We start from the raw sequence: 16,161 nt of genomic DNA on the forward strand, positions 1-16,161 counted from the left end.
GGTCATACAGTGAATGGAGGGTTGAAATCACTCATATCACTTACTGCTCTTCTTTAATATTTTCAGTTTAAAATTTTAACTACTTAAAGGTGCATTCTTGTGACTGGTTTGGGAACATTAAAGTAGTATTTCCTCTGGATATTTTCATATTTATGTTCCATAAAGGAGAAAAGAAACAGATTTTCAAATGTGATGTACTACACAGCAATAAATTAAAAAGTACACAAACATTTGGTCCTCACAAAAATTCAAGATTCAGATTATCTCTGAAGAAATAGTCAAAACTTATTTAAGGTAAGTAAACATAATGCTTACATTTGTATGATGCAGCTTATAGTTTACAGTTTATATTGTACTTTTAAGTGCCTTATATGTAATTTTATCTTGCTTCATCCTTATAACCAAGATGTACTCTGTTCTTTTAGAGAAAGAGTAAACAGTAGAAATTCAGGGAATGCAATGTTTACTTACCTAATGTATCAGCCATGGTGAGATAGATAAACAATACTTTTACTTTTTTTTAAGTCCTTAAATGATACCATGAAAATCCTTACTAAGGATATATCCCCAAGTTTTTCTTTACCATTAGAGAGTCTTTTGAAAAGAACACTTCATGTACTACAACCATTAATACAGGACTCTGTGAGATTTCAGTGTTCTAAAATGTTCTGAATTCTTAGAAGTATTTAGTACTGTGTCACAATTCACTGAATGGTCAGGCTGTACCACAGGATAGAATATGACATGAGTGCAGCCAAGGTTAAAAGGTAGATTAAGTGCCGCCCACGAAGAGACCAATGCATGATTTGAGGTTGCTGAGAACAGTCAACATGCACACCAGGCTCAAGGGGGAGAGACGGGCACAAGACCCAGCCCCTTGCAGTGCATCTGCCCTCACGGCCAGTGGATCCAGTCTCCAGCCAACATAGTCAGTACTATACCTAAAAATTGAACTAAATGCAGGATATGTGATTTCCATTATTCCTTAGAAGTAATTGTTTCCCCTCCTTAAACTTAAAAAAGAAAATCAAGTTTGGTTGAGTCCAGGTGGGCATGGAAAAGTTAACCTCCACAGCAGATATCACCATTTCTGAGTGAAAAATGTGACCATAAGAGAAGTCAATGTCATCTGCAAATAGAGACAGTTTCATTTCTATGATACAAAATCAATATACAAAAATCAGTTGTTTTTATACACTAATAACAAAAGTTAAGGAAGAAATTAAGAAACAATCCCATTTAGAAATGCATCAAAAGGAATAAAATGGCTAGGAATAAGTTTAACCAAAAAGGTGAAAGATTTCTGCACTGAAAACCATGTGATATTGGTGAAAGAACTTGAAGACACAAATAAATGGAAGATATTCCATGTTCGAGAATTGGAAGAATTACTATTTTTTGTATCCATACTATCCAAAGTGATTCACAGATTCAGTGCAATATCTATCAAAATTACAATGGCCATTTTCACAGAAATGAAACAATCCTAAAATTAGTATGGAACCACAACAGATCCCAAATAACCACAGCAATCGTCATGAAGAACAAGGCTAGAGGCATCACACTTCCTGATTTCAAAGTATATTACAAAGCTATAGTAATGAAAAACAGTATGGTATTGGTGTAAAACATAGAGTCCAGAAATAAATACACACATACATTGTCAATTTATATCAGGGTGCCACCAATATACAGTGGGGAAATTACAGTCTCTTTAATTGGTGGTGCTGGGAAAATGACAGTTGCATGCAAGAGAATGAAACTGGAGTACTGTCTTACACCATACACAAAAATTTACTCAAAATGAGCTAAAGAATGTAAGACCTAAAACCACAAAGCTCCTAGGAGAAAACATAGTCAGTAAGCTCCTTGACATTGGTTTTGGTGATGATTTTTTGGATTTGACACCAAAAGCAAAAGTGGGACTATATCAAATGCAAAAGCTTCTGCAAATCAACAAAATGAAGGGAAATCTATGGAGTGGGAGAAAGTAAATCATATATCTGAAAAGGATTTAATATCCAACGAATGTGAAGAGCTCATATGACTCAATAGCATAAAAACAAGATCTATTAAAAAATGCAGAGAACTTGAATAGACATTTTTCTAAAGAAGTTGTACAGATGTCCCGCAGGTACATGAAAAGATACATTACTAATCATCAAGGAAATGCAAATCAAAACCACAAAGAGGTATCACCTCACACCTGTTAGAATGGCTACCATTAAAGAAAGACAAGAAATATTGGCAAGGAATGTGGAGGAAAGGGAACCCTTGTACGCTGTTGGGAATGTAAACTGGTGCGGCCACCATGGAAAACAGTATGGAGGTTCCTCAAAAAATTAAAAACAAAGCTACCATATGATCCAGCAATTCTGCCTTTGTGTATATATCCAAAGTAACCGATAGCACTATCCAGAAGAGAGATCTCCACCCCCATATTCATCACACCATTACTTACAAAAGCCAAGCTATGGAAACAAGTTTGCATCAACAATTGAATAAATAAAATGTAAAAAAAAAAAAAAATATATATATATATATATATATATACACACACACACACACACACACAGTACATATATAAATGTACAATATAGTATTAGTCATGAGAACGAAAATGTGTCATTTGGGACATGGATGGATCTAGGGAGTATTATAAGTGACAAATTAGAGAAAGACAAAATACTGTATGATCGCACATGTAGAATCTACAAAAAAACTAAACTCACAGAAAAAGAGAACACTGGTGGCCAGAGGTAGGGGGTGGAGAGTGGGGGAAATGGGTGACAGTGGTCAGAAGGTACAAACTTCCAGTTATAAGATTAATACGTTCTGGGATGTAATGGACAGCATGGAATGTAAGAAGAAAAAAAATGTATACCTTAAACTAATACAACGTTATATGCCAATTATACCTCAAAACTGGGAGAAAAAGATATTTGAAAATTGCTAAGAGAGTATGAGGTTAGCTAGTTGTATTTAAAAGTTGAACACACAAATGTAAAACTTAATTCTTGACTTTTATGAATTACCCAGATTACTGAAATTTCAGTTCTTCAAAGAAAATATTCTGTAGATGTTTTTAAGGTTTAATATAATGCTGCTTTCCCTTAAAATAGAATTTGTAGATAATCTGAAAAGAAAGCCTCCGTTAAATCACTTTTTAAAACTTTATGCACAGTTGGTCCTTGTACAACATGGGGATTAGGGAAACCAACCCCCCGACCCCTGCGGTAGAAACTCTGTGTTTAGCTTTTCACTCACTAAAAACTTAACTCCTAAATTAGCCTACTCTTGACCGGAAGTCTCACCAATAATATAAACAGTCAATTAGCTCATATTTGTATGTTATATGTACTGTATACTGTAGTCTGACAGTAAAGGAAGCCAGAGAAAATAAAATGTTTTTTCAAATTGTCACAAATCTTCAAAAACTTTTCCAGTATACTTACTGCAAAAAGTCTGTGCATAAGTGACCCTGTGAAGTTCCAACCTGTGTTGTTCAAGGGTCAGTTGTGCTTTGAAATGCTTAAGCAGGTTTTTTTGGAAATGTATCACCTTTTTAAAGGAAACAATTCATAAAGTTACAGTGAGGTCATTGTCCCAAAATAAAGAAAAATCCTATGTGGTCAGTTGTATAATACATAAATTTGTTTTAAAACTTAACTATACATCTATTTAAATGGCAGCAATACTTAATTTTACTAAGAATAATTTCGATGCTGAAGAAATCTTTTACTTGGAATCTAAAATTTGTAGGTAAAACCAGCAGGTGTCACTGTGGTAACAGATTTTTTTCCCCCCCTCTTTCTAAGCAGATATGTGTAGACAGGTACCTCCCATGTATGAACAAAGATGTGTAAGATGATGAATTTAAGTCATATCGCCGAACAAAAATACCAAAATGTAGAAAAGTATGTGCAACATCCCTGGAGAGTTGTTAGTATTTTGAGAATTGTATTTCTTCCTAACTTTTTTCATGTCTCAAAACATATTCTTTCATTATATATTTGATGTGAGGGTTTTATTAGCAGTAAAATCTGGTGATGGTTTGGACTTTATACTGAAGTATAGAATAGTGTACAAATCATTAGGTTGCAGCTTATGTCCCCAAAATCAAATCAAGAAACAGAGCAATCTTAGTAATGTTTTTAAATGAATTTTTTAAGTTTTGGTCCTTTTCTCCAAATTAAAGCGATTATAATTTCTAAATTTCTAGAGACAAAAACATGGTAACTGGTGGAAAATAATAGGACTTAAAGAGCTCGTTGTCGGGGTTTTTTTTTTTCCACCTAGAGTGGAAACCAAAGTAGAATTTAATAATCATTTATTCATTAAATATCATGCTGTGTCTAGATTCTGTTCCGAGATGAATACAGTTAGTTAAATCTGTTTTAAAGGAATTTATAATCAAGTTGTGCACATGTTAATAATAAAATAGGAAAACTAAGACCATATTATGTAATATGATATCAAAGACCATTACATACCAGGCAAGCAGTTTATGATTAAAATAAAATTCCACGTTGAAACTATCTTTGTGACTTGTAATCAGAATTGTTCTTAATAAACATAAAATTTCAGTGGGATTTAGAGAATGAAAAGGATGACAAAATTATTTCTGGTTCATTTTACTTCAAGTAAGCATTAATGAGCACGTATGTTCTGGCCATTTGTATTCCTAGATAATACTAGAGATAATAAGTGAATAAAACGTGGTTTCTGCCCTTGTTTATCAAGAACACAATTCAAATGATTATTTGTGGACTCCCTGATGTTTAGAACAGTAGTAGATAATACAAAGTTGAAAACTGCACCAGTTTGAGAGTCGAAAGACCTAGATTTTAGTCTTGCTTCTGTCACTGAATTTATACAGGAACTTAATCACTTCACTTAGAAAATTTTCACATCATTTGCAACTTTAATAATTTGTGCTTATTCTTTAGGTAATGAAACCATTAGAGTAAGTGGCATGATGAAAGTTACAGGAAGGTTATTCTGTGGATGCAGATACATGACTGATAGAGGAAATTACTATCCTGTCCATGGCTTTTTGAGAATGTAGCTGAAAATAGCAATTCCTAGTCTAGACAGGGCAGGGGTAAAGATGAAGATTGTGGTTTGGAATTTCAGATAGTGGGAGTTAATAGCCATATATAGATATGTCATATGTACTGTTTGTATTACTTAGGACAACTGCTAGCTCAGCTTCAGATTTTGATAGCCCAAGTTAATGAAGTGTTTGCTTTGAGAACACCATCACTACAAATTAGGGGAGTAAAATACATTAAGGGTTCTTCTCCTCACCTTTTAGAACTAATGCTTTTATGCAATTTACTGAGAAAATGCTCTTGGGTTTTATTATGCAGTTTTCTTTTCCAGAAGACTAAATGGTTCAGGACAAAGAATGTGTTTTATACTATTTTATATCCCATGCTTGGAACATGTGCTATATATTAAAAAAGGAAAATTCTCCCCATCTTGTAGGGCTAGTCATGAGTTTGGTTAAGGAAGACTTTTAATTCTTGCTATTTACTTTGCATTTGTGTTTTACAGGGACTGAATATGAAGAAATACATAAGGACACCTAATGATATGTTTTTTAGTCTATCATCACCTAACATATTTGCTGTTTCCCTCAGGAAAGCTTTTTAAGAATAACTACATACTGCATAAGTAGAAACCTGAATCTTAACCTTGTTGAAAAAACACACACATACACAATTACTCCCAATTAACATTTTTTTTTTCCTAAAAATTGAGGTCATCTGTTTGGAACTTGGAATGAGTCTCCAAATAGGAACAATGATGTAAATAGTAAGTGGTCTCTTAGGTAACCCACACAGACTCATATGTCTGAAAATATTACAGGACTGTGGTAATATTTTGTATTGCTGTTAAGCTAGTCATCAGCCACTATATTTAATCCTTTGTTTGTTTGTTTGTTTGGAGAAATGTATCCAGAGTTTCAGTTAGTGAGACATGGCATGTCACCTTCTTGCTGTGACTCTGAGAGTAACGTTGGTGCCCGGTAGGAACAGGGCAGCGGATCCCTCAGTCCTAAAGGGAGGTGTCTACAGTTGAGGCCAAATCCTTCTTTGTCCCCAGGCCCACCTCCTGGTCTACTTCCTTTTCTGTTGTTACACTGTCTCAAAGCAGAAAATTCTCCATCTCACTTCTAAGTTTCACAGTTTCTCTTGTCTGGTGATGAAGAGATCTTGAAGTTTTTAATGACTTGTTGAGAATGAAGTAGATGAGAGAAGAAAAGCACCTTTGCCCCGCCCCACCTCTCACATTTTAGAACATAGTTAGGCGACCATGGTAGTTCTTTAAACCCACCTCTGGATAAAGATGACTCCGTTTCCATATTCCGTGAGCTTCCATACATTTTGTCCTTGCTTCTCCAAGTGTGGGCTGTTCTGTGAGGTCGCCGCCTGCAGGCTTCTGCTGGGGGAATGACAAGTGGCTATAGGGAGCAGCCCCCAGGGGTTTATTTTCGGCCTTTCTTACCCAAACTAGTGCTGCCATGACCGACCTGGGTTACCATGAAGTGAGTTACAGGGTGTGGAGGTCCCATGGTGTCTACAATAATTATTTAAAATAATAAACACAAAACACTTATCCTATCTTCTGTATATATACGTGCATATCTCCTGTATCGATCTCAGGTTAATTGTTTTACAATCTCATGTAGGTGTCTTACCAAGGACATAATAAAACTACTTGAGTTCTGGGATGCATGGGCATTACCAATGTTAATAACCTGAGAAAGTGGTGATTCGGTTACATGTGAAATCCTCTCATCTCCCTTTTTCCCCTCCCATCACATCTGGGCTTTCAGAAGTCTAGGCACACTTGACAGCACTCCTAGTTGGAATGGGTCACAGGTAACTTCTGCCACATGGAGGCAGTCAGGGAGTAATCTTTGTGGAGTGTCAGAGCCAGGAGTGAATGAGTTACATTTTGTAACCAGATTATCTAGTTATATTTTACTTTGTGGCTGTTTGCATTTTGTGACTCGCAAATCCTTGGTGAAATCTTGTTTAAATGTTCCAGCATGACCTTGGCTGTGTGAGGGAATTAAGGAAGGAACTGTTGTCTGTTGCATCCAATATGTGGTGGTGATAGGGAGTGATCACCCAGGAAAATGTGTGAATTGTGCCTGTGATGTCTTATTCTATGCAGGCGGAGTTTTCATCTTAAATATCCCCCTAGGAGCTTGTAGATTTGATTTCAGTAAAGAAAAAGGCAAGTTCCCTTTCAGGTGTTTGTTGGAGAAAGGAAATCTCAGGACTGTGGCAGAAGTCAGAGGCAATACTGTAGTTGCTGTAGCCAACAGACTGGCCAAGCCAAGTCTGGATGCCCATTTCTATGCCCCCTCATGTCCTAAACAAAGCCAACGTTAATTAAATGTGTCCTGAAGAGAAATGCATGTTTCAAATGCATGATTATATACTTATAAGCAGTTAATTTCTTTTTTCAGTTTTAGAGAAGATGAAATAAAAATTCAGAGATTATGCAAAAGAATTAATTTAACATATTTCAGATGTGTTGTGACTGTCACCTAAACCCAAGTCTCCCTCTTTGGGCTTCACTTTTACCCTTTAGTTACTGCTCTGTTTATCTGCTCACCTTTGTAGCAAAATGTCTGGAAAGAGCGGCAGATGTTTGCCGCTGCTCTACTTGCCTTACCTTGTTATTCTGCTTTGAGCCCTTTCCAGCCTGACTTTCAGTAACACTCCTCCCCTGAAACCCATCATGTCAAGGTTCCAGCAGCCTCCCCCAAGCCAAACCCAGTGACTGGTCCTGAGTTCATATTTTTCTACGTCAGCAGTTGACACAGATGATGACTCCCTTCTCCTAGAAATGCTTTCCTCACTTGGCTTTCTGATGGTCCTATATCCTGGTTTGCTTTCTGTCTTTCTGGGTATTCCTCTGCTTTCCAGCCACCAATTGTTGACAATGTGTCAGAGTCAGACTTGCAACCTGTTACCTTCCCTACAGCCAGTCCCATGACTTTATCAACTCCCCAGTTTATATCTCCAACCCTGACTTTTACCCTCACACACCCGAGAATTTGTCAGATGAGCATCTCCATTTAGATACCTAAAAGGTATCAAACTGCAGTGTCTAAACAGAACCCTTGGTGCCCCTTCCTCCCAAATCTGCAGCCCCCAGGAGGTTTTCCCCATCCCAGTATACAGCATCACTGTTTATCCAACTGCTTGGAACAAAAGCTAGACATTGGGCTTGATCCTTCCCTCACACCCCACATCAATCCGTCAGTCAGCCAGGTTGGCTCTCCCTTCATAAACATCCCAGATCTGACTGCCAGTTCTTACCAGCTCCGCTGCTGCGGCACTAGCCTGACACTGTCCTCTCCCACTCAGTAAAATCCACCCTCCTTGGCATAGCCCAAGAGGTCCTGTCTATGTCACATTTCATCTCCCACCCCTCTGTAACTTGCTTAATTTTATCTAACCATGCTGGCTGGCTTGCTGATCTTCAGACACACCTGAGCTCATTTCCACTCGGGAGTCCTGCCTGACATGCTATTCCCCTAGAGCCTGTTGGCTCTCTCACTTCCTCTAGCTCTCTGTTCAAAGGTTACATTCTCAGAAAGACCTTCGCTGACCACTCAGTCTAAAACAGCACCCTCACATTTATATTTAATGTCTCCCCTACTATAATATACGCTCCATGAGGGCAGGAACCCTGTCCATCTTATCCATCTGTATTCCCAGTGCCTGGCATATGGGACTTGTTGATTGGATGGATGGGTGGGTGAGTGGGTGGGTAGATGGATGGATGGATGGGTGGGTGGGTGGGTGGATGGATGGACGGATGGACGGATGGGTGGATGGATGGATGGACGGATGGACGGATGGGTGGATGGATGGATATGCTGTAGTATGGCACTCTTTTCACCTGTATTACTTTACATTGATGTTTTTGAGTTTAATATGAAAGAACAGGTACTTCTTAATATCTTAATTCTTTACTCATAATGGATTTTTTAAAAGCATTTAAAGATAATAAATACATCCTTAAACTTTTGAATGACAGTGCTAAGCATAGCTATTTCATAGTAACAGTTCCTTCTTTATTGGAGTATCCTATCATATAGCAATATGACATACTATTCAAGGGAAAAATTAATCCTCTCTGCAGCAACTATTGGCAACTAATATTGAATCATAAAAGATCTAACAAAAAATCTTCAGTACTTCTCAGTTCATTAACAAACCACCCAAATAACCTCTATAAAGAGGGATATGACCATTGTCATAACTGATCATAACTGAATCAGACAGAAGTGCCTGAGAACCATGAGAGATGAGAGAGCCGAGGGATTAAGGGTTCACTATGAGTTCAAATTCACCTCTGCTGCTTATTAACTGAGTGATCATGGGCAGGTTGCCTAACCCCTCTGTGCCTGGGTTTCCTCATCTCTAAAATAGGGGTGGTAAAACTATCAAAACTTACCTCGTAACTTTGTTTTGAGGATTAATTGAGTTAACTAAGTAATATATTTAAAACTTAGCCTGACATTTAAGTGCTATATTAAGATTTGCTTTTATAACAATTTTATCATCATCATCATCATCATCATCATCGATTCTAGATGTCCATTTGGGAATTTGCTCTTTGTAATCCATCCATAAAAAGGTTGATAGGTTAGGATCATAAGTAGTTTAAGTTCCCCTTGGAGCACTTAGCTGGGTTAGGCTACTTTCTATGATCTTGAAGTACATATTAAAGCCAAAGAAATACTACTTTTGTAAGTCCTTAGATGGCACACCCATACAGCTGGTACCACAAATGATGTCACATTTCAGGAAGATCAGCTAATATATTCCATGGAATCAAAGGTACTTCTCAGGATGAAACGTGTTTTACTTCTAGTACTCAGGCTGGTCTTTGATTCAGCCCCAAATTAAAGAAAAATCTAGCCTTTCAAATAGGTCTCTGCTGAATCCATTTTGACAGTACTTAATTTACTGAAGTTGTGTATTACCACATTTAGTAATTTTGGTGAAATTTCTCATTTCTCAAAACAAGTTTTGCTTACATCCTTTCAAAAGAATTTTATTGGTATGTGGTAGGTTGTCTGGGGCCAGCCTCTTATCTAGAGACCAGATTCAGAACGTCTGAGTTCAGTGAAGTGACTTAGACGGCATACTTTTGTTTTGTTTCATAAGCATGTACAAGTCTTGCTGAAACAGTGCTACCCCCATCTAGGAACAATGCCGCACACATCATTTCCTGAAATAATAGAGTTGGAAGGCAATTATCTACTCACAAAACAGGCTGAAACAACAGTTCCTGATATTCTTCTCAAATACTTTAACTTCCCAAGGAATCCGGAAAAAATAATTCCATGAGACAGCGTTGTGAATGAAGGTGTGACATTCCAGCTTCCTTCACTGGAATCCAGTGACCAGCAATAATGAATTTCTACCCAGGGAGGCCCTGGCTGGGTGAGTTGTTTGTTTTGGGAACACTGTACTGCCTTATAGCTTCCTGTGGGACGATGGCCTTGGTTTCCTTTCTGTTTGCTTTTGGGAACCATCCCAGAGATTACCTGCAGCTTCTGGAGCTATACTTATTTTATGGCATTGTTTTCCTTTTACTCCTGAAGAGAATTTGGGACTTCTGTTTCAGAATTTCCAGATAAGGAATGTAGACTTTCTAGAAAGAATGAATATCCATTTTCATCAAAACATGTTTTTGAGTAGTTTGAGAGCCTTAACCCCTGGCTCCTTTAATTTGAGTGTGGGTTGGTATTCATAATAAGAGCTGTCTTCTCTGTGATCCTTAACAAACTGGGCATCACCAAGGTAGTTTAGTAATGATATTGGCAAAAAATAGAAATTAGGAAGATTTCTAATATTTAGACATTGCCTTCTGGAATTCTCATCTGAAGGAGAAGTGGCACAATAAATTATTTCTTCAGCAATGCACACAAAGGTTTTCTTCTTCATGTCCTAAGAAAAAACTGGGGACAGTCATCTGGATGTTGAGCCTGTACTATGCTAACTGTAGACCTATTTGGAAATTTCCAGAAGATTGTTTCAGATTTCATCTGAGTATTTGACTTTGTGTTGACATATCTTCCCTACTAAATAAAAGTTATAAAATATTGTGTGTGTCACAGGGAGTGACATTTAGCAGAATGAAGAGAAACTCGAGATGCTGTAACATTATTTCGGGAGGTTGTATAAGCTGTCTCTGGATGTTTTTCACAGAAGGGTAGACTATTTCCAGTCCGACTTGCTTGGGTATTCATAAATCTTCTCCCTGTCTGAAAATGTAGGTAGTGATATAGTGTCTCTTCACTCTGATGTAGCAGAATCAAATTGTTTGACATCTTCTGTAGTGAAATACATAACTTTCAGAAGTGTAATGTGAAATTTGTGTTTAAAATTGTTTAGTTCTGATTATATGGGAAATTGATGAATTTTTTTGGAAATAGTGGAAATAGCTGTATTGGGATATTCTTCCTTTAAGATGTCTTTCCATTTCCCTGGGCCCTTACTTACTGGGCTGAACGGCAGGTGTGGATGGCAGCCTTCTTCCGGCGCCTGACAGCCACGTGAACACAGTAAGGGATTCCTTACCACTTGGCATTGTCTCCTTTGATTCCCACTGACTCTTTTCCAGCCAAGACACCCAAATTGAAAACTGTAGATGGAAATGGGTCAGTTTGTTCCTTAAAAAGGTAAAATTAAGAACATCTAAAGACTTCATGACAAAAGCTAAAAGCAAAAGTAGGGCTTGTGCCACCATGAAGTTGTGAGTAGACAGTAGACCATGTGTGGTTCTGGAGGTTGTGGGTAAGGTGGTCTTTCTGGCTAGAAGAGGGCCAGACATAGGTCTTGGCACTTTGTTCCTTCTGTGGACTGTGCCGGGGCTGGGTGTCAGTGGTCTGAGGTGTAGGTTAAGAACGTACAGAGAATGAACTGTCTGGGGCCTTAAATGACTTGTCTTTGTTGTTTGGGCTCTAGTTTATATCTGTGGAACCATTTTTGGCTTCTTGTCTTGGCTCACTCCCAGAATTGGCTTAACACAATAGCCAGCCAATTCTATAAATTCCAGTTACCTTAATAGTCTTTATAAGTACCTCAGAGGGAAATCACCAGCTATGAAAAATCAACACATCTATGAAGGGCTTGCATCCTAATGACTGCCATCTATATTTAAAGATGCATTTTCTAGTGTCAACATTATTTCCCTGGTAATACAACAGTTCAGTAAAATAGAGTATAGCTTTTTAAATACCAAGAGTTTGTTAGCCTTCAACACTGGGCACATCACAGGTTGTAAACAAAGTAGGAAAGTTAAACTAGAGATCCCTGTTTTCTGTTCATTGTTACCCATGCTGCATAAATGATAGATTATGATGCTGCATTTACCGTAATAACTTTTAATAAGCATTTTAAATATAGAATGACATTTTTCTAAAGCAAGATCTATCTTAGATTGCAGCCATGTGTGCCTTACTAACCCAGTCAGCATTTATCTAGTTCTTATGATGTACTTTGCAAAGTGCAGGGGAGGTAAATGAAGTTTCGTACATGGTTATTGCCTATAAAAAGACTTTAGGTGAAGACGCATTGGAAACTTAAATGAAAGAGCTGGAGTACAACGTGAAACTAAATTTTAGAATTCTTGGATTGTGCAGGAGGAAGAAATCACTGTAGGCTGAAATTGTTTGTTTTGTCTCCCAAGGAGGCTTCATGGAAGAGGCAGGATTCAAAAGACGAGGGGAATGTCATTGGACAGAAAAGAAAAGAAGCAGAACCATTTATGGAGACTTTTTTTGAATGCCAGACTCTTTGCTGGTAGCTTCATATACATAATCTCATTAATCCAGTCGAGTAGACATTTATATCCCTGTTTACACATGAGAATATTAAGGAATGGAGAGATTAAGTGCTTGCTCAAGCTTATACAAATAGTGAGTTACTAATAAGTGATGGTTAAGATTATTGGCTCTGAATTCCAGGCAGTTTTGGATCTGAATCTCAGCTCCTCTACTGACTAGCTATGCTTAATTTGTGTTTCAGTTTTTTTCACCTATGAATTGGTGAAAATAATAAAAGCTACCTCATAGGCTTAATATGATGGATAAACTATTTAATGAGACAAAGAATTTAACACTGTTCCTAATGTACTAGAACCAGTCAATAAATGTTTTAAAAATATAGTTTGATTGAGATTCATACCTACATCTTGTCTGACTCTGAAGTCTACACTATTTGTATTATATTACACTGCAGGTAGAAAATTCCATACAAGAGAGTAAGAACAAACATTTTATCTGCTAAAAAAAAAAAAAAAATGAAGCCCCCTTCATGCCTGAAGTAGGGTTGGATTGATGAAATAATGAAAAAGTGATCGTATAAATCAGATGCAAGCTAATTAATGAGTAGCCAGGCAGAGGGCCTGAGACTACACACCATAGGGTCCAGGAAGCCAGCGGGATCCTGGACCGAGAACGGCACGATGAGCACGTTGCTGTAAGCGGTGCATGTGGACAGGGTCGGGGTGCTGGAAGTCTACTTGGGAAGCTGCCAAGTAAAGCGGGAGGTGATGTGGTCCTGCACTGGCGGGATGGCGGGAAGTCCACAGGAAGGACACGTGTGGGAGGATGCCCGTGCTGGCGGCGCCACCTCGCGGAGCCGACCGCACTACCGGCTCTCGGTTCGGCAGTGGCGCCCAGTAGACCCTGCCCTGTTACTGATCACCGCTGCCGCAGTTTCTCCACCACGGGCCCTAAGCTACCCAGGCTGCAGTCAGCTTTAAATTAACTAAAAATGATTCTGTCCTGATTAAAAGAAAAAGTCAATACTTTTTATTTTAGATAAATCACCAAGTAAATTGAATGAGAAAAACAAGTGTATTGGAGATTCTCTCAAGGTCCAATTATTCAGTTCAGCAAGTTTCACATGCTGTTTTGATGCCTACCTATAATCTATTAACAATTTAGTAAATTAACTACATGTCTCAAATCAGCTTCTCATTTCTAATTTATATCCTGTTTTATATATTTTCACTCAGTGACATATGTCTGGTTTGAAAACAGTAATGCCCCATCTGCTTTCTTAGCCATATAGACCAGGAGTTATGTCCCTAGGTCTTATTACTACACAGGTTAATATCTGAAGATAAAACAAAAAAAAACAAAAAAACAAGTGACATGTATTAGCTGAATGGTTCCTGATCAAATCCTTTGTTTATTAAACTAAAAGCTCTCATCTTACAGGTATTGCTACCCTATCAAAGAAGCCTGAGTCTAGCAAATTATTAATAATTATTGGATGTATAGCAAGTAGCTGGAATTAAAACATACAAGCATTGTAATAATCATAGTAATAATCATATCATTAATTAGGAGAGTATATCACAATGATCAAGAACATGGAATTAGAGCCAGACAGGGGGGCAAGTCCTGACCATACTCTCACTAGCTGAGCAAACAGCGTAATAAACTTACTCTCCTCTCACTGTCCTCAGCTTCCCTGTTTGGCTGCTGTGAGGGCCATATGGGATAATGCCTGTGCATAACAGTATCTGGACTTTTAAAATGCTCTGTAAATGTTAGTACCTAAAGTTGGTCATGTATTATAGTTTACCAAAAATAAAATCTTGCTCACATATTTATTTGAACATGTCAGTCCTATAAAATAGGTAGTAGAGGTGTTACTCTCCTCACTGATGATAGAACTGAATTTCAAAGAGAGATTAAGTCACTCAACAGAAGGTAATTAGTGGCAAATCCAGGACTCGAAATCTGGTGCTCTTTCCTCTACATCTTACAGTTGCACATATCAGAAACAAAGGAGCCCTGACTTTCTTGAATTTAAGAGTAGGTCCCTGACAGCAGTAGTTTCCAAGTGCCTGTCCAGACAGTGATAATACATGAGAGAGTTTTCCTGTCTCCTGTATTCAGATTCTCTAGCTAGATGGTGAAATGAGAAGATGAAGGTCAGTGTAGTGAGTTTTAAATAGAGTTAGATTTATTCAGCTTAAAAGACTGCCTTTTCCTCTAAGGTTGTATCTTTCCTACTTTTTGATGTTTAGATATTCTTATAAAATGATGACAGAACATAGTAAGTTTTTTTTAAAATAACATCTCTATTTGATGTAACTTTGGGCCACAAAATCACATTGGGCCACAAATTTTGTTTTAGGAAGTTTTCCAGTACAAAAATTGAGAATCGCTGTACTAGCATGATTTCATTATTTTATACATTAATAGTTTAAGTTTACAGTGCTACTTAGTTTATCTACATTAAGCTGTAAAATCAGGCACTTGGATTTTTATACAATTTTAGTTTTATCTCTTTCCTTTTTTATTATCCATGTCACTGATTCTTAGCTTTTATTTTACAGAAGTCACAGATTATTTTGAGAATCCGATGGAAACTGCGATTCCTCTCACCACCTCCACCCCTAAAAACTCAAATACTGGTTGGTACAAATTGAACAGTTTACAAACTTGGTGGCTCTGAAGCCGAGGAACCTCTAGGTGGCGCTGGTTGGTTTGCTCATGTAACCCATTTTGGGTTTGTTTTTTTTTCATCTTGTTGCTCTGTTAAGTAAGTCTTATACAGGTGAGATTGGTTTTAAATGAGACTGTATGGACTCAGTGTCAGGATTCAATGTTTATTGGGAGGTCCCTCCACCTTGTGTGATTTTTCAGGTAAAACTGGCATGTAATGGAAGATTGTGAAATGTTAGAATATACTGTGTTGGCAAGGAAGTAGGAAACGAAGACTCATATATAACTGGTGAAAGTATAAATTGATGTTGGAGGGCAATCAGGAAATATCTATCAACATTTAAAATGCACTTGTATTTGTATATTAAGATATGTTCACAAAGATGTTTGTTGGAGCTTTTCATATATGAGCAAACTAATGGAAACAAATGTAGGTCAGCATGGAACTGGCAGATAAATTATGGTGCATTTAAATTAGGATACTAGGGAGCCATGAAAAAGGATGAAGTAGCACTATTTATGACAAAATGGAATGACCTTCAATAGTCATTCTGTATGAAATATTGCTGTATGAAAATGCATCTTTAAAGGAGGAAATACACAGTGGGTTTAGCTATTTCTGGAGTATACACCAGCAGCTGGTAATGATG

Source organism: Manis pentadactyla, chromosome 16, assembly GCF_030020395.1.
Source record: "Manis pentadactyla isolate mManPen7 chromosome 16, mManPen7.hap1, whole genome shotgun sequence".
Lineage (NCBI taxonomy): Eukaryota > Metazoa > Chordata > Mammalia > Pholidota > Manidae > Manis > Manis pentadactyla.